This window comes from Dasypus novemcinctus, chromosome 15, assembly GCF_030445035.2.
Source record: "Dasypus novemcinctus isolate mDasNov1 chromosome 15, mDasNov1.1.hap2, whole genome shotgun sequence".
NCBI classification, from domain to species: Eukaryota; Metazoa; Chordata; class Mammalia; order Cingulata; family Dasypodidae; genus Dasypus; species Dasypus novemcinctus.
This window is the reverse complement of record NC_080687.1, coordinates 67,912,756-67,939,228: the sequence shown is the minus strand read 5'-3', so window position 1 is coordinate 67,939,228 and position 26,473 is coordinate 67,912,756.

Here is a 26,473-nt window from a genome sequence, read left to right as displayed (position 1 = left end):
TGAGAAGAAAACTGTTCAGAGAAGAAATACAAATGGTGAAGAAACACATGAAAAAATGTTCAACATCACTAGAGTCTAGGAAAATGCAAATCAAAGCTACAATGAGATATATTATTTCACACTTAAGAGACTGGCCACTGTTAAAAATCGGAAGGGAAGCGGACTTGGCCCAGTGGTTAGGGCGTCCGCCTACCACATGGGAGGTCCGTGGCTCAAACCCCAGGTCTCCTTGACCTGTGTGGAGCTGACCCATGCACAGTGCTGATGCGCGCAAGGAGTGCTGTGCCATGCAGGGGTGTCCCCCGCGTAGGGGAGCCCCATGTGCAAGGAATGCGCCCCATAAGGAGAGCCGCCCAGCGCGAAAGAAAGTGCAGCCTGCCCAGGAATGGTGCCGCACACACGGACAGCTTACACAACAAGATGACGCAACAAAAAGAAACACAGATTCCCAGTGCCACTGATAAGGATAGACGCAGTCACAGAAGAACACACAGTGAATGGACAGAGACCAGACAACTGGGGGGGGGGGAGGGGAGAGGAAGAAAAGGTCTGAAAACTGTAAATGTTGGAGAGGACATGGAGAGATAAGAACGCTTAACACTGTTGATAGGAATGTAGAACAGTACATCCACTGTGGAGTAGTGTTTGGCAGTTTTTAAGGTAGTTGAATATAAACCAGCCAAGGGACCCAGCAACACCGTTACTAGGTATATACCCAGAAGAATTGAGAGTAGAGACACTAGCAGACATCTGTACACTGATGTTCATAGCAGCATTATTCACAATTTCCAAAAGTTGGAAACAACCCAAGTGTCTAGCAACTGCTGAATGGATAAACAAATTGTGGTGTATACACGATGGAATACTATGCAACGGTAAGAAGAGAAGAATTCATGAAGCATACGACAATAAGGATGAACCAGGAGGACATTATGTTGAGTGAAGAAAGTCAGACACAAAAGCACAAATACTGTATGATTGAGCTATTATGAACTAAATATATTGTGTAAACTCATGGAGTTAATAATCAAAATATAGGTCACCAGAAAATAGGAGGGTAGAGAATGGAAAGCTAAGGGCTGATCTGGCAGAATGGATATAAGGGTTGTTTGTAAATCTTTGGAAATGAATGGAAGTGTTTAAAGCATATCCTGGTGTTTGTAACCAACAAGGCTATTGTATGGGTAGGGCAGTTGGTGAAAGGGAAAGCCTAAGGTCATGCATATTACTTGAAGGAAAGCTGAAAACTGTTAACATGGGAGTCTATAAGATACTAAAACCTCATGAAAAACATGAATATGGGTGATATGGCATATATGACTGTTTTTACAAAATATAAATACAATATGCTAGAGAGCAGGAAAAAGAATATAAGCTATGTACGGCAGGGGAAACAGAGAGATTGAGAGGTGATGAGTTTTGTTTGCTTGCTTGTTTTTTGTTTATTATTATTATTAGAATAATGAAAGTGCTTAAAAATGATTGAAGCAATGAGTTCAAGTGATTGAAGTGATGGGATTACACTGACTACCATTGATTGTACACTTTGGATGTGTTTATGTTTTATTAATATGTGTCAACAAAATAGATTTGTTAAAAAGAAAAAGAAAATGATCTCAAATTGTCGGTGAACACCACCCAATATTCAGAAAGTCCAGAATAAGAGAAGAATCTCTCTTTGCTTCAGCCGAGCTGTCACTGAAGAATTCCTGTTAGACTTTCTCTCAAGGAGCAAGAGGCAGTGTGGCTCCTTGATCCTGAGACTCAGCGGGCTGATTTTATGGATACATTCCATGTGCACAATACATGTGCACAGGTATTTCCAGAAACAATTACATTTTAAAAAGTGTTTTCTGTTTTTATATCTTACTAGTATGACTCACCCATATGGACTGTGCGAATAACAGATCAAATATGATATATAAAGAGAAGTATTAGAAAAATGTTATCTGAACAAAACTCATAGAGGGCCCCCTTGCGTGAAGCGACAGCTGCTCCTCAGGACAAGCCCACTCCCTCTGTAAGCCTCTAGCTCAGATTCTGTAGCATGAGTCTGATGCTTCCTCTTTCATTTTCTTAGTTACAGGAAGGTTCATTTAGTACTAGTTTTGAGCCTACTTTCTCGGTTCTCTGCCTTATCTAGTTTTCCAGCAATTGTTGGTCCTTTCTCACAGTCAAGGGCAAACACAGTACACTGCACTGTAATCTCAAATATTAAGCAGAGGCCTAACATTGTAAATTAAATTGTGTAAAATTGATTAAATCACAAATGATACTGAAATTACGTAGATATATAATAATCTAAATACATAACGATAGAACAATGGTTAACTAATATCAGAGGTTTCATAGAAAATTTGTGCACCCTAAAAATGGTGTTTTAATGGATAATTAAAATACAGGAAAATGTCCCACCAGATGCCCTCATTAGGACCTACACACCCAGCCCCTGATATTGCTTACAAATATTCAGAGTCGTGCCCCTCACTGAGAACAGTCCTTGTACATGGGGGACTGTGCTATCCAATGAATAACTGATGTGGGGTAAAAAACCCTACCACGCTGTGGCTTAAATTTGAAACAACTATGAAAGGCCATTTCAGCCTCAGAAGTCGCTATAAAAGCAAAGAATCTTCAGGTATGCAGATGCCCTCCATGCTCATCCTGCTCTCTTCCTTTCCTTATGGGAAGAAATCCCCAATAAAGCTTCTGCATGCCACATCTCAGGCTTTGAGTCTGTTTCTAGGGCTCAATATAAATAATGGAGTGAGAGGATCAATATACTAGAGATCAGGAGATGAATATAAAGAGAATGGCTTGAAGAGAAAATGAGATGAATGAGTGATTAGAAGTGATAAAAAGGAAGGTAAAGTAATTCAAATGAAAATTTATCGAGCATCTCCTACATGCAAAGCTATGTTATAGGTCATGGGTGGTATAAATGTAACCAAATAATTATGCACATTCTAATGGAGTTTAAAATCTAATAAGAAACATTAGCATGTAAGTTTAAGGAGTTTCTCTGGAAAGCTGCATCTTTGGATTAATGTGCAGTTAGAGCCAGTGAGAAGCAGCTGAAATAGTCAAAGGTCTAAATGATAATTTACTAAAGTGCCTGTTGACCAAAAAAAAAAAAAAAAAAAGATAAAGGAGTGATCAGAGTAAAGGGAGACTGACAAGGACTATGAGGTACCCAGCAGCTAGCAAGACCTCAGGGTTGTTACCACCAGACCTGTGAGGGAACAAGGGGAGGGGAACAGTGACTGGAACAGAGCAAGGGAGGTTTAGCCACTGCTAGATGGTGGCGAGGTCTCCAGGTTGAGTGGGAATATACTACCACTGTGTTCTCTGCCCACCCTCTAATTTCTGCTCATAACTCCAATGTACAGAACATAACCAGAAAGCAGATGAGCCTGGTAGATGTAGTTCATGGAAATCAATCTCTGAGAGAGACAAAGAAAGGCAGAGAGTGAGGGAAGCGTCTGTGGCTCAATCAGGCCCTGGGTTCACGTCCCACGGCTTCCTTGTGAAGGCAGGCTGGCCTGTGTGCAGCAGAGAGCTGACTGCCCATGCACCAGCAGAGAGATGGTGCAGCAAGATGACGTACCAAAGTAGACAAGCACAGAAAAAAACGTACAGCAAATGGACACAGAGAAGAAACAGCAAAGAATGGAAAAAGCCTCGGGGGTGGGGGGGATAAATAAATAAATAAATAAATAAATAAATAAATAAATAAATAAATGTGGAGAGTGTATTTAGAAAGTGGGCTAGAGTAAAAAAAGAAAAATGACTACCATGTCTTACCTTGGAGATGAAGAAACGAGTGAGCCTAACAAACCTCTGTATTTCCAGAAGTACTCTTGTATTTTCATGTTAAAAATTATTTATATATATATAGCTATCCATTTATGCATGTGTATAATATAAGCTGGTATATGTAGGTATTCTAAGAAATATTAAAAAAATAGTTGCACCAATAAGAAATAAGCCTTTACTTGAGAAAGATGACTCACTGAGAATCTAACTCAGATTTATGACAATAGAAACTAGAAAAAAAGAATAAGAATCCTGAACTCAGGAAACAGATCAGAGACTGAACTTGTGCCATGTCCTGCTATAGGGAAATATCTGGGGGATAATTTAACTCTCCTACCTCTTCCATTGACCATTAGAAGAGTAAATCATTAAATACTAATTAAGCCCATGTCTATGGAGAATGTCTATCATTGTATTCAAGCCCATCACTCGTGGGCTCAGAGCATCTGTCCTGGGCTTTATTTCCCCAGACCACGAGGGTTATGCACACTCAGTTGCTTCACTTAGAACTTGATATTATATCCATCAAACCCCACCAAATGAGCTCCTTTTTAAATACTCAAGAGTACATACAATTTAAGAGACCACACATCCGTGAAATAGGGAATTTGCAGAGCAAGCAGATAATGTCAGTAGACCATATTATTTGCTAAATACAGCCTTGATAAGGTCATCCTGTGACTAATCTAATGCTAGTGACAACAGTGGAAAACTCAAAGCACCTGCCTTAGAATATGAGCCTTTGTGAACCTGTGATCCAACTAGGTAACTAGACAGCAGCCATGTAAGCCATATATGGGTGGCTTATGTGTGAATGTGTGCTTCACGAATCCTGCCATGGTAGAGTGTCTTTGTGTCAGATAATTTAAAACAAGCCTTGATCTGCACATAAATATATATTCGTAAACTCTTATAATACAAAGAAGAAAATAAAAGTATTATAGCAGTGACACAAACAAAATAGAAAAGAAATACTTAGATAATAACTGCATTAGGAAGGATATGATAGAGAAGATAGAACTAGGTACGTTTTAGAGGAATATTTTATATCTGTGATAATAACCTATAATTAGAAAGACAAGTCATTTAAAGTCACAAACACTGATGACAATACAAGTTAGCCATACTTTTAAGAATCTTTAGATGTGTTTGTATCTTTTGTCATCAGTGCAATATATATCTATATACCTTTATCTTTACAAATATGTTTTCAAACATTTGTTCAATTTTTCACTGAATGAAATGTCACTTGTCAGGAAAGCCAAGGTTGTGCATGGGATAGAGAGATGCATGTATGAAAATATTCTTAAAATGTCAAACTAAAGAATTTTTAAACATTCATCTGTATAGAATTTTAAGAATGTTTCTTATACCATGTCAGTTTTCCTGTTGAGCAACATTAAGTTAAGGATGATCAACTACAAAACAAATAACAGTATGAATTAATTACAAATCACATTCTAAGTTGATTATTTTTCTTCTTATCACTTTATGTATTTTACTTTTTTTAACTATAATTGGAATTAGAAAATTGCCTGAGGACGTAGGAGTACAGAATTGCTTCCTTAAAAAATAATCTCTCCAGAAGAGTCTAGCATGATAATTTAATTTATTGAAAGCAGTATAACTTACAGAAGTGAAAAATTATTTGTCTATATTTGGTACCAGTTAAGATTATTTTTAGAGTATGTACAAATATGCTTCCATATTGTAATTCTATTTGAGAAATTAGAAAATTCTAAAAGAAAACAAACAAAAGTAAATAAAGGTTAAAAGCTGACATATTTTAGGAATTAACCAGATAAATTTAACCCTGAGAATACAATGTATCAGATTCATAAAAGTATTATTTTATTGGAAAATTCACATGTCCATAGAAACTAGGTATTTGTTATTCTTCCTAAAGCATATATGGTTATAAAGACTAAGGCAAATAAGGATGTAAGAGTAAGATAAATAAGGATGTCTAAGGACAAGAGTGTTTAAAAACTGTGATAATTATAGAGAAGTGAGTATACATATATAAATATAATATTTGCTTTTATATAATATTTAACCAACTTTGGTTTTATTGTTTTGATTTATAGACTAGAGATAGAGTATACATCATTCATGAAAATTTTCAAGATGTTCATGCACTATGGGTAAAATGCTACCAGAATCCCTATAATAATATCTGAAAATAAAATAATATATTATAATAAGATCTGAAAATAATATAATAAAATACAAATATTGATGTTATCTCCCTAACACCAATCTAGAAAGGAGATAGTTTATATTGTGGATGTTTCAATTTAAATATTATATGTGACATAAAACTTAAACTGCTTAGCTAAGATACACAGGATAACTTTATTAGAATCTGTATAACGAATATTTGATGTTGTACATAGAAGGCAATTGATCAATAGGTCAGAGAAACACTTTACCCCTGCCCTACTTTTCTGCCATCTGACCATTGGCTTTGGTGATACTCAGGGTTAGTGTCACGGACCCATGCATTTGATTTTAGGGTAGGGAAAGAAGACAGCCATGATATTAATATCCGAAATTCAGTCTTTGATTTTAATTCTGCTCTCATACTTAAAAGAATTTAGGGGAAAATCCCGAGTATGAGGGGGTCCATTTCAATATATTTGTCTATTTGACAATGATTTCCTAGGAAATCATTCCTAAAATTGCTTATCTAGAGCAGTGTCATCCAATACAGCAGCCACTAGCTATATGTGGTTATTTATATTTCAATTAATTAAAATTAAACATGTTTAAAAATTCATTTCCTGGGCTGTGCTACCACATTTCAAATATTCAATGAGCACATGTGACTGCTAGCTTCCATATTAGACAGAGAATATGCCTATCATGGCAGAAAGTTCTACTGAACAGCACTGATGTAAAATTGTAGAACATTTTAACTTTTTTGGATAAGTCAATGCTGTTGGTCTTTGTGATCTTTCAAGAAGCATGTATTTGGGTTTGATTTCTCAAGGTCATGAAGGCTCAGGAGACACGTTAACCATGTGCTACTAAACAAAGGACTTGCAGAAAGCTACAGAATATTGATAGGATAGAGGGCTGGTTCAGAACTTGAAGGAGGTGGTTGATTACCTACAAAAGAATGCAAAGTATGGGGGGCTAGGGCTAAGGTGAAATGAAAGAAAGATGAAGTATGACAAGACATATATTAGAAAGAGGGGTCAGACATGGTCTTGCTTTTCATTTTTGTCCATAACAAATGTTCTGTTTGACCATTTCTCATAAGGAATATAGGGTACACTAAATCATTTAGTGACTCTACCACTACATAATGTATGATAGTAGGTAAGCCATTGAATCACTCTTTGACTTCTGCCCCTTGTCATAAATACAGAGGTGATGATTTAGCTACAAGACTCTTCCCATTATGTCCTAAAATTCTAATTGTTAAATCCTTTGTTAACTAATAAGTAATAAGTATAAATTTCACATGAGGTCAGTAAAAATAGAGCATTCTTTTTTCCAAGTCTGTGGCTGATCCACTAGATCTAAGTTCTCTCAAAGATGGTACAACAAGAGTAAGATGCATGGAGTTAAACCGCTTGCTTTTGAATCCTACAATTTACTTTCTCTGTGGCCTGGGCTTATTATGTAATCCCTCAGTTCTTCATTTTTGAATTATTTGAAATTGGTATAATATAGTGTTTATCTCAGACTTATGAGGATTAAGAAGTCGAAAGCATTCCTGGTTTATAAGGAACACTCAATATATCTTAGCAGATATTATTATCATTATTGATATTTTTCATGTAGATAGGAATGTGATTGCCATGTAAAAAAACAAATTAAAAAGGCCACTTTTCCTGATTGATTTTGGTAGGTTTCCTCATCAAAATGTGCATTGTATATATCATAACTATGGATATAACACATACTCAGTAACGCTGATTTTGCTTAGCTAAAATTCTTTGTAAGTCAAAACAATGGCATCACTGATGATTAAATCTCTTGATTTTGATGTGTAAATATAAAGATAAGTACCTAAAGCTGTTTACAAAACAATCCTATTATTTTAGTCATTCTTAAATTGTTTTTCTTGATTATAGTGGACTTAAAGAAAGAAAATATGTTTTACTGAAGTATTTCACCTCAATCTAATCATATGATTATGATTGTCATAAATATTAAGATTTGACCATTCATTCCATAAATATGTAATTTTGCATGAGACAAGTATTTCCAAATTTACAAATTCTGGTATATTATTTAATTCAAAATGTATTTTTTTTTCTGACGGTTCCTCAATATTAAGAACATTCCAGATTTCTGCAAAGCTAAATCATCATAGAGAATTGACTAAGTGGTGGCTCATTGACAACAATCATAAAATTTTCATTAAACAAATAATCTTATCTAAGATGAAAAGTGATATAGTATGAAACAAATGGTAGAAGAGAAAGAGCTTATATTATAGAAGTAATTAGGTAAAATAAAATGTTTATTTTAAATGAAAGATAGTATTACTAATAACATACAACTTGAGCAAACACTATAACTCTTTTGATTGCATAGATATTTTTTTCTGGGTGATCCTAAATTTTCAAAAGGAACAAACCCAGACTGTCCCTATCCTTCCTGATCCACCTGTATGAGAGGATCAATGTATACATCCATCATACAGATTTCTTAAACAGATATTTGTTGATTAAAATGTGAGGAGGAACCAGTCAATAGTGAAATCTACCCTGTTCACACTACTCTTTCACCTTAGTGTCAAACAAGTTGGTTTCATGGTGTAGATGTTTTCTTTCGGGACTAACATAGTAAATGAGGAATGTTATAATATTAATTATAGACTGTACCTGATATTTGGTGAAATCACAACTTCACTAAATTTTTCTAGGGCTAAAACTAAAAGTTAGACCAGTTTAAGTTTATGATTAGAGTTTAAAACCTTTGTGTCAGTTTCTTTATTCCTCATACTTGCCTGTTAAAAGTAGGAATTGATTCTCAAAGGCCCATATTTCCTAATAACCTTACCCCTAAATGGTTTAGACATTCTTAATGCTAAAATATTGGAAGCTGAGGTCCTTTTTTATTTATTTCACTATTTGTGTGTTCATTTTTAGTTTTAGTTTACTTTTAGACAAAGGTTAGTGTCATTAAATAGAGATAGGAGAATTCCCTAATAAATATAAAACTTTACCTAATTTCTTTTCACTTAAATACATATTTTCCAAGCATAACCATTTTCCGCTTTCTCATGATTCTTAATTCTTCTTTTTAAAGGACAAGCTAATCAATATCTTTTAATAGAACATTCTGACAATCAAAGATTTAAAAAATTGTATAAAAATCAAAAGTTTAAAGTGATGCAAAGGATTCTACTAGGAAAAATCATAGAAGAATCACAGTCAAATTACCACTGCAAATGTTTAGTATTAATAGAACAAGGTATCAATTCTCTCTTTAATGATTTCCACTTATTAGGTATTAATATCATGCATGCAGATCTTTCACAAAAATAAAGGTAGTGATAGAATTGTTATACTTTTATCATAAAGATATTAGGGAACTTATATAAATTTACAACAAATTCAGTTGAATACTTTGATATTTAATAAATAAGTAAGAGTTTAGCTTCCAGGTCTGGTGTATTATATCTAAAGCGATCAATCAATCACTGAAAACAATACAAATACAGATAAACTTAAATTTGCTTGAAAGCAGTAGAGAACTATCAAGGCAGCAAAGATTAAGGGGCCAAGATTTCAGAAAACAGGAAAGTACAGAGATGAGCATAGTATGCAGCCCAGCATTTGCTTTGAGGCATTTATCAATTAATAAGCAGCATCCTCAAGTTCAAAACAACAGGTAGAAAATTAACTGGACTAGCATCGTAGAAACTCACCGGAACATAAGCTGAGGAGAACTGTAGACAACCACCAGGAAGAGGAGCTCAGGTGAAAATACCAGACATTCAATAGGAATATAAAGTCCTAAGATTAAGGACCAACTGGAAATATAACAGTTTATATAATGGCTGAGGCCCGGTTTCACACTAACTCAACAGAAACAAAAGAAGCCAGAAGGTGATGGGATGACACTTGAAACTGCTACAAGATAATAACACACACCTAGAATTCAAAAACGGGTGGAAATGATTCGTGAAAAAAATTTTTTAGATAAACAAAGCCTGTGAGAATTTGTCAACACCAGGCCTGCATGAAAGAAAAACCTAGAGAAAATTGTTTAGCTAGAATGGGTATAGAGAGGAAGGATGGAGATTTATGTAGGAATAAAAAACAAAATGATAAATGGGTGAAGAAATATAAATAAAAATAATTTTATAAAATAAGATATTGGCAGTCTAAAATACATACAAATTAAAATATATTGCAATTATAGTAAAAAAAGAGGCAGGGGATAAATGGCAGTAGAATGACATAAGGATCTTGTATTGTACAGAAAATTATAAAAACTAATTTACATCCTACTGTAATGGTACTTGTTTAAATCAACACAATAACCATTTAAATAAAGCATCCTTTAAACTCCTTGTACCTTTTTGAGAACAGAATGTGAAGACGAGTGATAGAAGATGACAGATGCTGCTGATGAGACACAAGACCAATGTTTTAGAACTTTGAGAATCAAAGAGCAAGCCCATCCACAGATCCCATGTCTAGAGAACCCCTGAAAATCCTCGGGCCATTTATCGTTTCCTTGTTCCAAGATCATCCTATTGTTTTCCCTTGATACCGTATAATGATTCTGATTAATGTCCTAAATTCTTGACGTGGAACTGGAGTTGGCAATACCTAGTTCTGCTTCTCAAACTGGAGTACCCATCTTTATGTGTTTGTACGTACATCTTCAATATCTTTCTTCCACGTCTACTGTATATTTTTCCTAGTGTGTAAGGAATTGTGCAGTGTAGTCCATGCCTTTTGTACCACACAGTTGATAATGGGACACACAGCCATGGGAGTAGCTCAAGGAAGTTTCACACCTCGTTACAGCCTGTGAACACAGAGCTTCCAAGAAATGACATTCCTGATCAGAAGATACAATACCGACTTTAAAATCCACTAATGATTAGGTCAATTTAGCGTTACTCTAAAATTGGTCACTTTCCTAATACACAGTGTGCTAAAAATCAAGCATTTTTGAAATGTACAGAAGGTCCTGGTGCTAGAGTTAAATTTTTCTTTCTAGCCCAATGGAGGCTGAAAGGAAGTTTTTTTCAGTAGCAGGCAACCTTAAGCCTTTGCCTCTTGATTATTATGGTGGCTTGGACAGATGACAGTGTTTAATCTTGAATTAAAGATGTTTTACATGCTCTGAAGAAAAGAAGTGACTGTTGTAAGTTTTTTGGTTCACTCTGAAATCTGGATCACATTCACAAACACAGCATGAAATGAGGCAGGTTCTTTATAAGATAGAATTCTGATAGATGCTGGATTGTGTCGGTACCATATTATGTCCACTTCTTTTACAAACAATGTTGCATTATGTTCATTTGGATAAACTGTGATTTGACAATGATTTAAATAAAATATTTGCTTCACTTAAAAAATAGTAAATGATAGTAAATCCATGTGCAATTATAAATCAAATAGGGAGAAACTAGAATTTAAAAACTCTTAATTTACAAAGTCTTATTTCATCCCACTATTCACCATGGAACAGATAAAACAAGTAAAAAACAAATAGTAAAACTATATATTTAAACAGATAGATGAATTTAATTATGTTAAAGGTAAATTGACAAAATATTTCAGTTAAAAGGAAAGATTATCAGAAACAGAAATCATGCTGGTTAAGAGAGACAAAATCTAAACAGAGGAAAAATGAAAATAAAAGATGGGAAAAAATATCCAATGCAGTCAAAACCTTCCTCAAAAAGACTACCAATTACATATCTATAGTTGACAGTTAGATTTGTTGTTTTCTGCAATAAAGAATACTTGCCAAAAGAAAAGTATGGGATATTTCAGTTAGAGGACATCAGAAAAGCTTATTTTAGGATTTAGGGTATGTTTGGTGCTTTGGGAGAGGGTTTTCATAAAAGGGGTTTTGCTTTTTATTGGATGCTGTCAGAAAGATAGGTAATTCCACAACTGGGTATCTAATATATCTATCTAGAAGGGGTAAAGGCTCAAGTTTTATTTGGTAAAGAAGCAGCAATTATATTAGTTGTTATATTAGTGTATTAATGTTTTGTGATTTGCATAATGACCTTATTTTTGCTGCGATTAAACATGAATAATTTTTATTCCTGTGTTTCTGTTTCTCTTCATTTCTTTCTCTTCATCACCTCATCTGATCATCATCAATACACCACCACAGTCTAGGTATGAATACCTAGCCAGCTTATCACAACACCAAAACTGAATTGTTAATGTCTCGGCAGTTCTTGGAATCAGAAGCTGTTTTTCTCTTTCTCAGTCCTTCCCACTTTCCTCCTTTCTTCCTCTCAACCCTACCTTGCCTTTTGGTCAAAGGCAGATGAAGTCACACCCCATTACACTAATCTATGGTTTCTAAGTTTTCACCATCACCAAGATTTTGCTGATCAGGAGTTTGATAAGAGAACGTTGTCTGCTGCTGGACTCAGATTAATTTCCCCTGCTACTTTTGTTCCCAGGTGAGTTGTCGAAACTTCTGATGTGACAGTGGCTATTTAATGACATTTAAGACTCTGGGCACAATACATTGGTCAACTGTGACAGGGGCAATTACCAGAAACAAAATATAGTTATTGGTTTGTGGAACAAGTCTTGAAGCTAGGGTCCTAGGTAATGAAGGCAATAAAAATATGGCCCAGAATTCAACTGTGTGTGTTTTACGGAGTAAAATGTGTTTTGTTCTGTTTTTGTTTTGTTTTTAGCCTAGTCATGGACTGTTCTACTTGCACTGTAGTATGTAAGTGTACCAAGAAGTGTTTGCTATAGTAAAATCACCCACTAACTTGTTTAAATTGTTTACCTTGCCTCACTCAAATTTTATAAAATAAAGTAAGTATTTATGGAGGAAAAAATAGCAAAGCAATTTTTAATTTTATATTCTCCAGTTTTCCCTTGGGTCTGGAAAAAAGAAACTTTGCTCACTTTCATTAAACATGATAATTAATATAAATAGTTAATTATACCTGATACAATAATTTGAGAAAAGCCTAAACATAAATATAAGAAAATTGATATATTTATTGTCTATTGAAAAAAATTATTGTAGTTTATTCAGATCTACATTTAATATGAAATATACACTGTTTTAGTTAATGTACTGATAAATTTATATTTCACAGATAAAGTTAAGAGCTTTAAATTTTTATAGTTTATATATTTATGTTACGGAGTCTACTTAAACAGGCCTAAAAAGGAATAATAATAAATCTTGCATGGAAATTGTTACACAAATAATGAAATAAAAATGAATAAGATTAGAAGTGGGGTCTTCATTTCTGTGAAGCTATTTTATGCTCAGATTAGTAGAAATTTATTTTCTCATCAAATTATTCTGTTAACTCTCAGTACTTTTACACATACTTTTAAAACATTATTAAAAATAACCCTTTCTTTAAATGATTAAGATTTTAATAACCATTTTTCATTATTTGTTTTTTCATTATTTACCTTTCTGTATTTAGTTAAGTATGACTTATGTTTTATCTTCTCTAATAATTAGTCATGATTTTGCCTTTCTTAAATGCCGAAAAATAAAACCATTAAGATCATTTATGCCAAAATTATATTTTGGTTTCTTATAATGGCCAGTAGGTAACACAAAGATCTGCTTCATCAAACTTTTAAAGGAACAACAACAGGAATAATTATGTTTGTCTAAATATTCTCCAAATTTTAATTAATATAAAACTGTGATGAAAGCATTTGTCTACCAAATTTAGTCTAAGTACACCTGAAAATCTGAAAGGCAAATTATCCTTCCTAGGTTAACATCTAGATTGTGTACTTTTCCATGCATGCGCTTATTCATGTTTAAACACAAAGAATATTATTGTATATGTTTACTAAAAGATTGTTCTTCAAGAATTCTAAATTATGATACAACATAAGAGTGAGGGCTAAATCAAGGTCAGGACCCTTAGGTCTTAAGAAGTCTTTATTTGAATGAAGTAAGTATAGTACATCTTTTAGTTGAATAAAGTGGTCCGGAAAGAGAGTCAAAAAGTGTCACTGTGGTGCAACTCACCCTGCAGTACACTCACAGTCCATACCTCGGACCATGTACTTTTCTCATTTTCTTGTTTCTTAATAAACTATTCCCTTGCTTACCCAAATAAATAAATAAATAAATAAATGAAAAAGTGGCATTTTATGAACACTTATTAAGCTCAAAGTAGCTCTATTAAAGCGAGAAGGGGAAAGAGAAAGAGAAGGATGAGAAAGAGATATTTGAAAAGAATTACAGGTATGGATATTTGCAGATAATGTTGAATGGATTATAGACGCCTGAAAGTGTCTATTTATTTTAAAGAATTCTATTGTAAAAAGTGCCTTCGTTTTGGGTTAAAAGAGACCCTGACTCTTTTTTGTCTTTTGTATAATGACCTTGAGTCCTCAAATATCTCTGGCAGGAAGCAGGCAGAGATAGCTGCTCAGCTGCCAAGAAAGTTTATTTCCCAGCGCTCTTTTCAGATGTGGCCAGAATGGATAATAGAAATAAGAGGATGTGTGGAACCAAGAGCTCTGAAGCACAAAGCAGAACCAGGGCCCCTTCAAAGATCATATACTAACTCCAGACTAAGAAGGCTTTGCAAAAGTTGCTCCCCAACAGGATTTTTAAATTTCTATGAAGCAGATACTGTTATGTGCCTTCTGCTATTCACCTTTATTGTTGTGATAATTTATTGCATTCATTGTATCTTTCTCTTCCCCTAAAGGGTATTGGGTAAGTATGAGGCAGATGATTTGTTTTTGTTTTAGTTCTTGGTTTTCTGATCAAGAGACACCAGTACAGACATGATTTCTATCCAGACTTGATGGAGCCACAGCATTCATCGTAAATTTTATGTTGTGATTGGACATGACTTTGGGAGGTATTTTAAAAGAGTGTAAGTATATTTTGTGTGCGGAATGGAGGTAAATATTTAAGACTAACAGACTATGATTGTTTTTAATATTTGTTCTTAATATTCATTTCCACCACCTCCACTTGACATGCCTCTCTGATCCTATTGACTTTGTGCTGGGACAGGTGACTTACTTCCATCATTAGAATGCAAGCAGAAATCATAGCGTGACAGTTCCAGGCTGAAGCTTTAAGAAATATTCCATATCTGTGCCACTTTCATTGCTCCTTTTCTTCACTGTAAGACCAGTGGCAACCAGTAAGTTTTAGTATCTATATTTATTTATATTATCCTGAAAGTAAACACAAGGTTTTTGGAATGGAGACAGATCATTATTGCTTAGAGTATTAACAACATTGGTTCGCCACATTCCAATTCTTCTACCTTCCATTGGCAAAGTGATAAAAGCCAGATGGCCAGTGCAGCATGTATTAAGTGGGTTTCTTGCACCACAGGAGAGGGACCTGAAATTATGAATCTAGCAGTTAACTTAGCAGTGAAACAGCTGTTCCCATTCCTTATCTGGCAGGAAGAGAGACACCTTTGCTCCTTAGTCATTTAGGATACTTTACACTGTATACCATGGCTATGGGTTTTAGCTCGTTTTGATATGTAAACTTATTCTTCAAGGGAAGAAAACTTCTCACTATCTATTCAGATAGATATTTCTCAAGTTCTAAAAACTTGTCTTATAATTTATTTAGGTCCCAATCCTTTGTTCAGAAAAGACTGATCAGAAATGAGATTTTTTTTTGGTCTTCATTTCCATAGCTTCTCAGGCAGCTTAGGTTTGGGAACAAAATAGGGAAATGTGAAGCCAAACCAAGCAAGCTTATTGAGACCAGCAGATGTGAAGTCGTCTATAAATTTTATATTATAGTCCAAGAAATGACTATTTGTTGTTTTAAACCCTTGTGATGCTTAGATTGTTGGAAATGCATCATAAGATAAATAAAGCTGACTAACACTTTTCAAACTCTTCCCTTACTCCTGGACATGTTAAATTTTTGAGTTGCTGACTGATTTATATGTGTATAACATCCCTTTCATTGAGTACTGCTCTAGAATAATTTATAGCTTGCAGCAGAATGCATCACAAGTTATATCAAAATATGTAGTCTGAGTAATCAAATATATGTTGTTATGTCCAAAATTATCCTGTAGCCAATACTTAAATAAAATACACATAAAAGTCAAACAATTTTCATTTTTACTGTTAATAACATGATTGTCTTTTTAATTCTTAAATATTTTTAAAAGCTTGTCTAATGCCTTAAAATAAAGCTTGCTATGTAGGAAGTAAAAAAATAACATAGAATTGGAGGAAGGTACTTCCCTGCATTTTTTATGCTTGACAGTCTCCTCCCATATGACACATTCATTTGATTTTTCATACAAAAATGATCTGCTGTCTCTTGAGAGAATATTTCCTGGGAAGAATCTGGCAGTAAGAGGACAGCTTGACGTCTGCTGGGCTTTTGGTATGAGTGGGTGTTTGATGGAAATTTTTAATTTAAGCAAAAGGGAAAAAAAAGAACATGGCTTAGAAAAGAGTCTTCCGGAGAAATATGAATAAAATGGGGTGAAAAATTCAGAAGCCCCCATGCATCTATAATGAAAAGCAATAAGATGTTAAAAGGAACAAAAAACAAAAATAAATAAGTATCTGGAGGATTTGAAACACAAAATAAGAGTTCAGGTTTTGGTTTACTGGCATTTTGATAAGAACAATGCATGCACCTCTCATAAACATCAGCTTTTCATCTGTAGAAATAGACGTGATAATTGCTATTTTTCATGGATTTTCTCAGAGTTATATGACTGGCCATGTGAAAATATCTTGCAAAAGGTGACCAATAAATGTTAATTACTTATATATATTTCTCTAATTATCAGCTCTCAAATTCTTTAACATGTTACCTAAACAAATGTTAATTTATTTTAAATTATGTCTAGTGATTAACTTATTTTTAAGAAGATAATTAAATTTCTATTATATGTCTAGAGTTAATTACTTCCTAAATTGTCATTGCTTTTAAAATAAGAGCCACATTATTTCCCAATATGCTACTTTACATGATTTGATCATATCATCTAGGACAGCAATTCTAGATTATATTTTGCCCAGTCACATGTATTTATAGGAGTTGGAAAGTCACATGTATTTATAGGAGTATGTAAAGGAGACAATATAAAATGAAAAGTAAAGATATGTAGCTCTGGTTTTGGCATTTTCTGTGTGTATTTTCAGGCAAATTATCCAAGTTTTTGGATAATTTGGTTTCCTAAACAGTATGATACATTAAGCATTGATACAAAATAATAAGCTATAAGTTTGGAACACATTTTATGGGTTTGACTAAAGTAGGAACAATAGCAACTTAAAAACTAACAATTGTTTAACTTTAAAACCTGGAGAAGAAAATCAGATCTATTTAGCAAAATTTGGTGAAAGAGGAGGGGAAAAACAAAGAAAAAAATTTATGGAAAATATAATACAAAGTGCACAGTTATTAATAATTCTTAGAAAATGTGTTCAAAATTCAGATAAAACTTAAATCCCAGAAATATACTTATTAAGTTATAAGACACAATTAAAAAATGATAAGAAAGATAAAACATAGGAAAAGATGTACCACCAATATTAAATAAATTTTTGGGTTACCAATTTTAACATCAAACAAAACGTAACTTGAGGGGTAATCAGTGTGGATAAAAAAGGTGAATTCCCTACACTATTGGAAAGACAGTAGCGGGAGCAGATGTGGCTCAGGCAGTTGGGTGCTCACCTCTCACAGAGGAAGTTCCCTGTGCTTCCTAAAGAAGACAGGCAAACAATGAGCAGACAACAAGTAGACATTGAGCAAAACAACAAAAACAACAATAACTAGACAACGAGCAAAGAAATGGCAAGCAAGACAGTGAGCAAAGCAGACAGTGAGCAAAAATAAAAATGAACAGTGAGTGGATGTAGCTCAAGCAGTTGTGTGACTGCCTACCTTATGGGAGGTCCTGGGTTTGGTTCACAGTACCTCCTAAGAAGAAACAGATAATGAACAGATAGCAAGCAAAAACAGAAACAACAAAAACAAAACAAATTACAAGCAAGAACAACAAACAGACAATGAGCAAAAACAGCAAACAAACAGATGAGGTAGCCATTGGGGGGATGAGGGGGAATAAAAATTTTTAAAAAGTGATTGGCAGAAAAAAAGATATAATAAATTTGGAACATATTTTTATCTTTTTTAAAATTTAAAAAATTTTAACAGCTTAACTGATATAATTTAATATCATAAAGGTCACCTATTTAAAGTATACAGTTCAATGGGTTTCCATATATTTCTTAAATATACGGAAGAGTTGTGCAGCCATCTGCCTAATCTACTTTTAGAACATTTTTGTTACCCCCCCAAAAGAAATTTGCTCCTAATATAATCATAAATTATGTAAAGAAATCTCTTACAGAAATAAAATCCCCTCATGTAAAACTAAGATATTTTCCTTGTTCGAACACAACCAAAGATATAGAACATTTCCATAAAATGATTAATAAGTTCCATCTATTTCCAACAATCTAGAGGTATGTTATTTTTTTTAAGTGTAAAATGGAATTACAAAATGGTAGACAGACTCCTTTAAGTCCAAGTCCCCTGCAAAAAACATGAAGAAAAGCTAGACAATTTTTTTCAAAAATGTATTTGAGAGCATTTAGGAGCTACAAAGCTAGAGAAAGACAGTGGCCAAGAATTGGAAGAAAAGAGGAATCTAGGAAGGTGAGAACAACATTGGGTACCACTTACTCCCTTGAGGTTTTTGCCAATTAAATAGCAGAAATGGAGATCCTGAGATCCTGGGTAGAGCTTCCAGCAATCTCATAGGACTGGAAAGGCAAAATTTGAGTTTAGGATCTAGGAAGCAGGAAAAAGCTATTACACCACCATATTTTCAGGTTTCGAGGAAGGGCTACACACAAGATGTAAGGAACAACCTGTAAGGGCCTAGCTGTCATAAAGACTGAAACAAATATTCAAATAGCTTACTCCTGATTGGATTAATTATTCTGCCTTTAGCCTAACTGCGTTATACAAGAAAAAGTAATAATCTCTGAAGGAAAGTAATATCATCCATGACCTTAAATTACCCTTAAATTTACTTATACATAATACCCCAACATTGTGTCAAAGTAGCCAAGTATATGGAAAAAAAAAACCACAAGATTTTACCAAAATGAAGAGACATAAAAGATGATAAAAAGAAATGCAGACATCAAGAATTTGAATAATGACATACAGATTTTAACAAAATTTGTATTAATGTTTTCAAATATATATATGGCAATATTACACAGACATTTTGATAAAAAGTGTTTACAGAATAAAAAAGAAGAAATGGAATTTCTAGAACTGAATATAAAAAACTGAAATTAGAAGGAATTAAAAGTAAATTAGTCTCTCTCTAAGAGAAATACTAAACTCAATGGTTGGTAAGTAGAAAACATATGGACTAAGGCATGGAGAAAATAGAGGACAGAAAGATACAGAAAAGATGGGCATAAGAGCTGAACAGACATCTCCCTAAAGAAGATATGCAAACAGCCAAAAAGCACATGAAAAGATACTCAACATCATCAATTATCAGGGAAATGCAAATCAAAACCACAATGAGATACCGTTTCACACCTACTGCTGCTATTAAAAAACAGAAAATAAGTGTTAGAGAGGAGGCAGGGAAATAGCAATAGTCATCCATTGCTCGTGCCCTTTAACTGGTAACTGTTGAGTATTTAACAAATTTTGATGAAATTTTTGTCTATGAACCTACCTCTTTCACTGGAATGTAAGCTTACTTGATTGTAAGAGCTATTTTTAATTTACCTGTGTGTCTCCCAGCATCTAGCATAGTTTCTGCCACATAAGATGCATTTAATAAATGTTTGTTAAAATTTTGACATTTTTCAATCTCTGATAATGTGCATATTTTAGCACATATCGTCTCATTTTGTCATCACAATAATCATGCAAATTCATTACCACTTTCTGTATTTTATAGATGAATAAATGGAGACCCAATGCAGCATGCCAAGTTACTGCTTTAGAAATTGCTCTAAAATGCTGGAATCTGGGTTGGGGTAGTGCTCCTTCTGATACACAACTGAGAGAAGATATATTCAGGATGTGTTTTAAATCTAAAATAAGTACGCAGACACTCCATTAATTATAATTATTTGCACCAACAGATTTCAATCTTTTTTTTTTTGAATTTCATTTTAAAAATTTACTTATCATTTTTTTAAAGATACATAGATCACAAACAATGTTACATTAAAAAATATAAGAGGTTCTGTCTTAGTCAGCCAAAGGGCTGCTGATGCAAAATACCAGAAATTGGTTGGTTTTTATAAAGGGTATTTATTTGGGGTAAGAGTTTACATATACCAGGCCATAAAGCTTAAGTTACTTCCCTCACCAAACTCCAATTTTACGTGTTGGAGCAAGATGCCCGTTAATGTCTGTGAGAGTTCAGGCTTCCTGGGTTCCTCTGGGCTCAGCTCCTCTGTTTTCTCCACAAGGTCAGCTGTAGACTATCAGGCAAAAGGTTGTGTCTCTCTCTCCCTGGGGCTCCAGCTTCAGCATCAAACTCCAACATCAAAACTCCAACATTAAAGGCCCTTAAATCTGTCCTTTGCCATGCCTTTGGACTTAAGGCATGAGTTGGGGACTCAATGTACTACTCGCACAAGAGGTTTACATGATTTCTTTTTTTTTTTATTCGTTTTTTTAAAAATATTACATTCGAAAAATATGAAGTCCCATTCAACCCCACCGCCCCCACCCCCCACTCCCCCCACAGCAACACTCTCTCCCATCATCATGACACATCCATTGCATTTGATAAGTACATCTCTGGGCATTGCTGCACCTCATGGTCAATGGTCCACATCATAGCCCATACTCTCCCACGTTCCATCCAGTGGGCCCTGGGGGGATCTACAATGTCCCGTAATTGTCCGTGAAGCACCACCCAGGACAACTCCAAGTCCTGAAAATGCCTCCACATCTCATCCCTTCCTCCCATTCCCCTCACCCAGCAGCCACAATGGCCACTTTTCCCACACCATTTCCACATTTTCTCTGTGGATATTGAATTGGTTGTGTCCATTGCACTTCTATGTCAAGAGGGGGCTTAGATTCCACATGGATACTGGATGCAATCCTCCTGCTTTCAGTTGTAGGCACTCTAGGCTCCATGGTGTGGTGGTTGACATTCTTCAACTCCATGTTAGCTGAGTGGGGTAAGTCCAATAAATCAGAGTGTAGGAGTTGAAGTCTGTTGAGGCTCAGGGCCTGGCTATCATATTGTCAGTCCAGAGATTCAAATCCCCCAGATATATCTTCAACCCCAGCACCAACTACAATTCCAGTAAAGTAGCATGAAAGTCTTGTGAAAAGAGATCCCATCTGAGTCCAGTTCCATCACGCAGAAACACCAGCTCCAAAGAAGGGCCAACTTACATGGCAGTGAACCCCATCTGCCATGACCATAGAACCTGTGGGTCTCTTTGGCCCTCAAAAGAACCAATACCTGGGGTTGTATCTACTTTATCTGTCTCTGAGACTCTGCTCAGGTGTGCATAAGGGCAATCCTTCTGACAACCTCCAGACTCTTTTAGAGACTCATAGTCAAACAAACCTCTGAATCCAATATAATCTAATATGTCCAGAGGAAAAGATCAGTTTGCAAGCATATTTCAATATTTCTTTTTGTAATTCACCAATAACATCAAACTGCTACAGGTTCCCATATTCCCCACTCCCCACACACCCCACTCCTCCCACATCAACAACTTCTTTCATTAGTGTGGTACATTCACTGCATTTGATGAATACATTTTGGAGCACTGCTATACAGCATAGATTATATTTTATGTTGTAGTTTATACTCTCTCCCAGTTCATTCAGTGGGTTATGGCCAGATATATAATGTCCTGAATCTGTCCCTGTAGTATCATTCAAGACAACTCCAAGTCCCAAAAATGTCCCCATATCATACCTCTTTTTCCCTCTCCCTGCCTTCAGCAACTCTCATGGCCACTGTCTCCATATCAATGATACAATTTTTTCCATTGCTAGAGTCACAATAATTCTATAGTAGAATATCTGTAAGTCCAGTCTAATCCATATTTTATTCCTTTATCCTGAGGATCCTAGGGTGGTAATGCCCACTCTACCTCTAAATTGAAAGGGGGCTTAGATCCCACATGGCTGATGGATGGGATTCTCCTGCTTGTACTTGTAGACTCTCTCGGTTCCTTGATATGGTGGTTGACCATCCTCACCTCCTTGTTAGCAGATCTGGGTAAGTCCAACGAACCTGAGAGTAGATGTTGCAACTCTGCTGAGGCTCAGACCCCAGCTGGCATATGGACAGTCCAGAAATTCAAGTCTCCTGGGCATATACCAACACCAGCACCAACCACAGGTTCAGTAAAATGACAGAAGAAACATGTGTAGAGAAGTCACATCTGAATCCAACTCCATCACACTCAGGAGTACAAATTCCAAAGTAAGGCCCACTGGCAAGGCACTGAACTCCAGAGCTATCTGCCATAGGACCTGGATGTTTCCATAGCCCTCAGGAGCACCACAACTTGGGGTTGTATCTACTTTGGCTGTCTCTGAGTTTTCAATCTTTAAGCTATTTTTAAAATAAATTTTAATTCAATTATTAATGACTTTGTATAATATAAAATTTTTATGAAGGAACTACCAATTATTTCATGGTAGTGATCATGTTTCATATTTACATAAATCTGACTAATTTAAATTTGTTCTACTTCCCACCAAATTATGAAAATGGCTTTCAGCACTTTGTATTCTCATGGTTTTCTTATTTATTTTGTCTTCATTATGTATTTAAATGGACCTTAAATGAAATTAATCTGCTTTAAATACATTTTTCTTAAATATTAGTCTAGATATATTATTAAAAGGGAAGGAAGTATCTATTTTTAATATTTGTTGTCTCATTTTAAAATTAAACCTCTGAATCTAAAGTGTTTTGTGGTAACATGCATAGTTCTAGGTAAACTAGAACAGATTCACTCTCCATTGGTCCATTTTGTATACTTGGGGCTCTCTTTAACCCCTTACTGCAAAATCAGTCCCAAGAACCTGGTAAATATGAAAGAAATAGGAAAAATAAAAGACCACACCAGCCAAATTGTACATATAGAGCATGGATAATTGAATATCAGTATGTTACTGACTCCTCTATCATCCATTAGATACTTTATTGCACTGATTAAAAGGTATTTGTGAATAAGGTTCAGCATTCTCTAATTCTGCATCTGCTCATTGCTATCTGAAAGCTATTTTTTCACATGCTGCCTAATATTCTTTGTCACCATTTTGCATAATTGAAAATACTGTCCCCACTCAATGAACTCGATGTTTGCTATCCCTTTTTGTGCCAAATTTTCACAATTAAGAAAGCCTAAAACCTTAAATTTCAGTAGAAAAAAAGGACAATTTTATTTCCAGTGGTTTGTGATTGACAGTTGATAACTACTTTGTCTCATCATATTTAACCTAAATTAAAATGTCATTGTATCTTTGCCTCCAGTAAATATGTTTGCTCATCAAGAATGCAGCAGTGTACTGGTTGAAGCCTCAAGAGATAAATGACTTTGGTATTGTCTGGGTTGCTGTCCTTATCAAAATGAAAAACTAGACAGATAATAAAGTATTAAAGATGAGCCCACAGACACAAGATTAGTCTGATTTTTCTGTCCACTCTTAATTCTTTTTTAGAGCATTCCTGAGATATTGTTAAAGAGAAGAAGCTGTAGCATTTTAGCCAAATCAAAAGACAACCACAAACTCAGAATATCAAATAACTTACATCGATGGGTTACTCTGGACAAGTGGAACATAATCAAGAGATGTAAAGAAATTCCCTAATGCTGAGTGTGAGTGTGTGTGTGTTTGTGTGTTTGTGTGATATATATATATAGAGAGAGAGAGAGGGAGAGAGAGAGAGAGAGGGAACAGAGGAACCCTAGTAGGAGAGGGAGGGTGGCATAGTGAGTTGACTGGAAGCAGTAACTTTCTTAGAAAATAGATGCAAAATTACCCTAATGATTATATTTCCATTTGGATCCCATTAGAGATGTGAGATAAAGTGCAAATAAAGTAAATTTTCCTCTGAACACCTGAAAGGCATGCAATTAGTATTCTTTTAAACCTCAGGGAATATAGATAAATAGAAGAATATATAGTGATAATAGCTAAGTATCAACTGTGACACTCTGCATAACCATTTCAGGAAAAATTTGACAGTACACAGCTACTATAAATATATGCTTTAATAAATAAACTGTATGCAGGCTGCCAGAAATAACCTTATCCATGAGATTTTATGCAACATGCATGTCCTTGTGTTGATAAACTTGCCTTTGACATATATTAAATCTCAATATAGTAGATATTTTACAGTTTTATGACAGAAAAATATGCATCTTTTTTACAATGAACAGAAAATATTTTGAGAGAGTTATAGCAGTGTATCTTCAGTTAACGATGAGAAGTGTTTTTTTTTTAATATCTTTTATATCAGTTTATTTTGACAGCTGTAGTAACAGAGTCAAAGGTTTGATCAGAGCTGTGTGGGCAGCATCCTCATCAAGCCTACAGTTTCTACTTCCCAGTGGATTTAGTGTCATTTCAATCATAAAAGTGCCCCTAGACAAATGCAGTAATAAATTGGAGATATCATCTCCAGCCTTTTCTTCTAAAAGGATGAGCCTGGACAAGCTAGAAAGTGAGAAAATAGAAATCATAATGAAATGGGTGGCAATAAATCATCTACCTAGTGCATAGCTTATGATGTGGCTGAAAAGGAGAACTTTCCCAGAAATAGACATAATTATCAAATGACAGGATATTTAATACTAGAAAGCTTTTCATGGACTATGAACAAAAATAGGGTAAATAAAAGACAATTTTACATTTGATTTATTTAATATGCTAAATCCAATATACACAGATATTAAATAAAATATATTTTTGTAGTAATAAAGCAAATAATAATTCTACCATTTCCATAGACAATTTTATACAGGTCAGAATTCTTATTTAAATAAGTTTATTCTATTGTTAGCAAAATATAATAGGTTTATTTCAGCAGCTAAAAAGTCCTTCTCTGAAGTTCTGTTGAAAGAAATGTTGAGATATATTTGTTTATGGTTATGTGTAGGAAGCCACCTACTGTGAGACTTATCTACAGCCTCTCACAACATGGCAGAGTTCACAAATCTGCCCTGTCATTTCCTTATTCTTCTCCTCCCTGCTTCTTTGTTCTCCCCCTCCCGCCACTACTCAGGTGACCACAGCAATACGCATGCACAAGGCGCGAAACTTCACAGACCGGGTGCGAACTGTCGGTCAATCCCCTCCTTGGACATCTGCCACCCACAAGACCAGCCTATCACCTATGTACACGTTCCCTTCCCTCTCTATATATTCCCATGTTCTACCCCCAATAAACTAGGCTTAATCAGAACCCTGTCTTGCCTCCATTCTTCTCTAGACTCCTGCCCCACCCTGCTTCTTCCCACAGGTCCCTGGACTCGCCCCCGACGGTCGGAGCAGTTATGGAAAAATTCATGTCTCCAACTCACATTAAGGAAATACTAAATGTTTCTTTGTAGACGGTTTTTCAGGCAAGAAGAGCAAGGACCTTCTCACAGGTGTTGGATAACAATGTTGAAAATGAGTAGGATCAGATAGCCTCAGTTTTGGTTTAGGATATAGAACATAAAATCACAGAAAAGGCTATTGATTACTTATTATTTGCAAGTTTTAGAATATCCTTGTAATGAACAATCTCCTTGTCTCTGTCTCTCTCTCGCACTCACACCAGTGTTTCTCAGTTGAGTACTATTGACACTGTATGATAATTCTTTGCTCTGGGAGACTACCCCTTGCATACAGGAAGGTTAGCAGTCTAGGAAATAGATGCTTTGTCTTTGCCAACTGGAAACCAGTATCAAACCTCCAATTTGTGACAACCAGAAATAAATCCAGACAATGCCAAATGTTCCCTGGGGGAAAACTTGTCTCCAGTTGAGTACCATTGGCATGAACATATTCCTCATATATACACACAATTAAATCTCTTGTTTTTAAGATTTATTTTTATATATTCCTCCCCCTCCCCCCACCCTATTGTCTACTCTCTGTGTGTTCTTCTGTGTCTGCTTGCATTCTTGTCAGTGGCACTGGGAATCTATATCACTTTTTTTTTGTTGCATCACGTGCCCACATCCACACATCCATGTGTACGCACACACACATTCCCATGACCCCAAAATACCCATATACAAACATATCCACATCTCCCATAGCCACATAGTCAGTCATGCACACACACACATACATCTACACCCACATCCACATCAACAAACTCCACAAATACACACTTCAAATATACACACGCCTGCATGAAACAAATGTGTATATACCTAATACATATACACACAAGAAATTCACAATGTATTAATACATAATATGGTCATTAAGA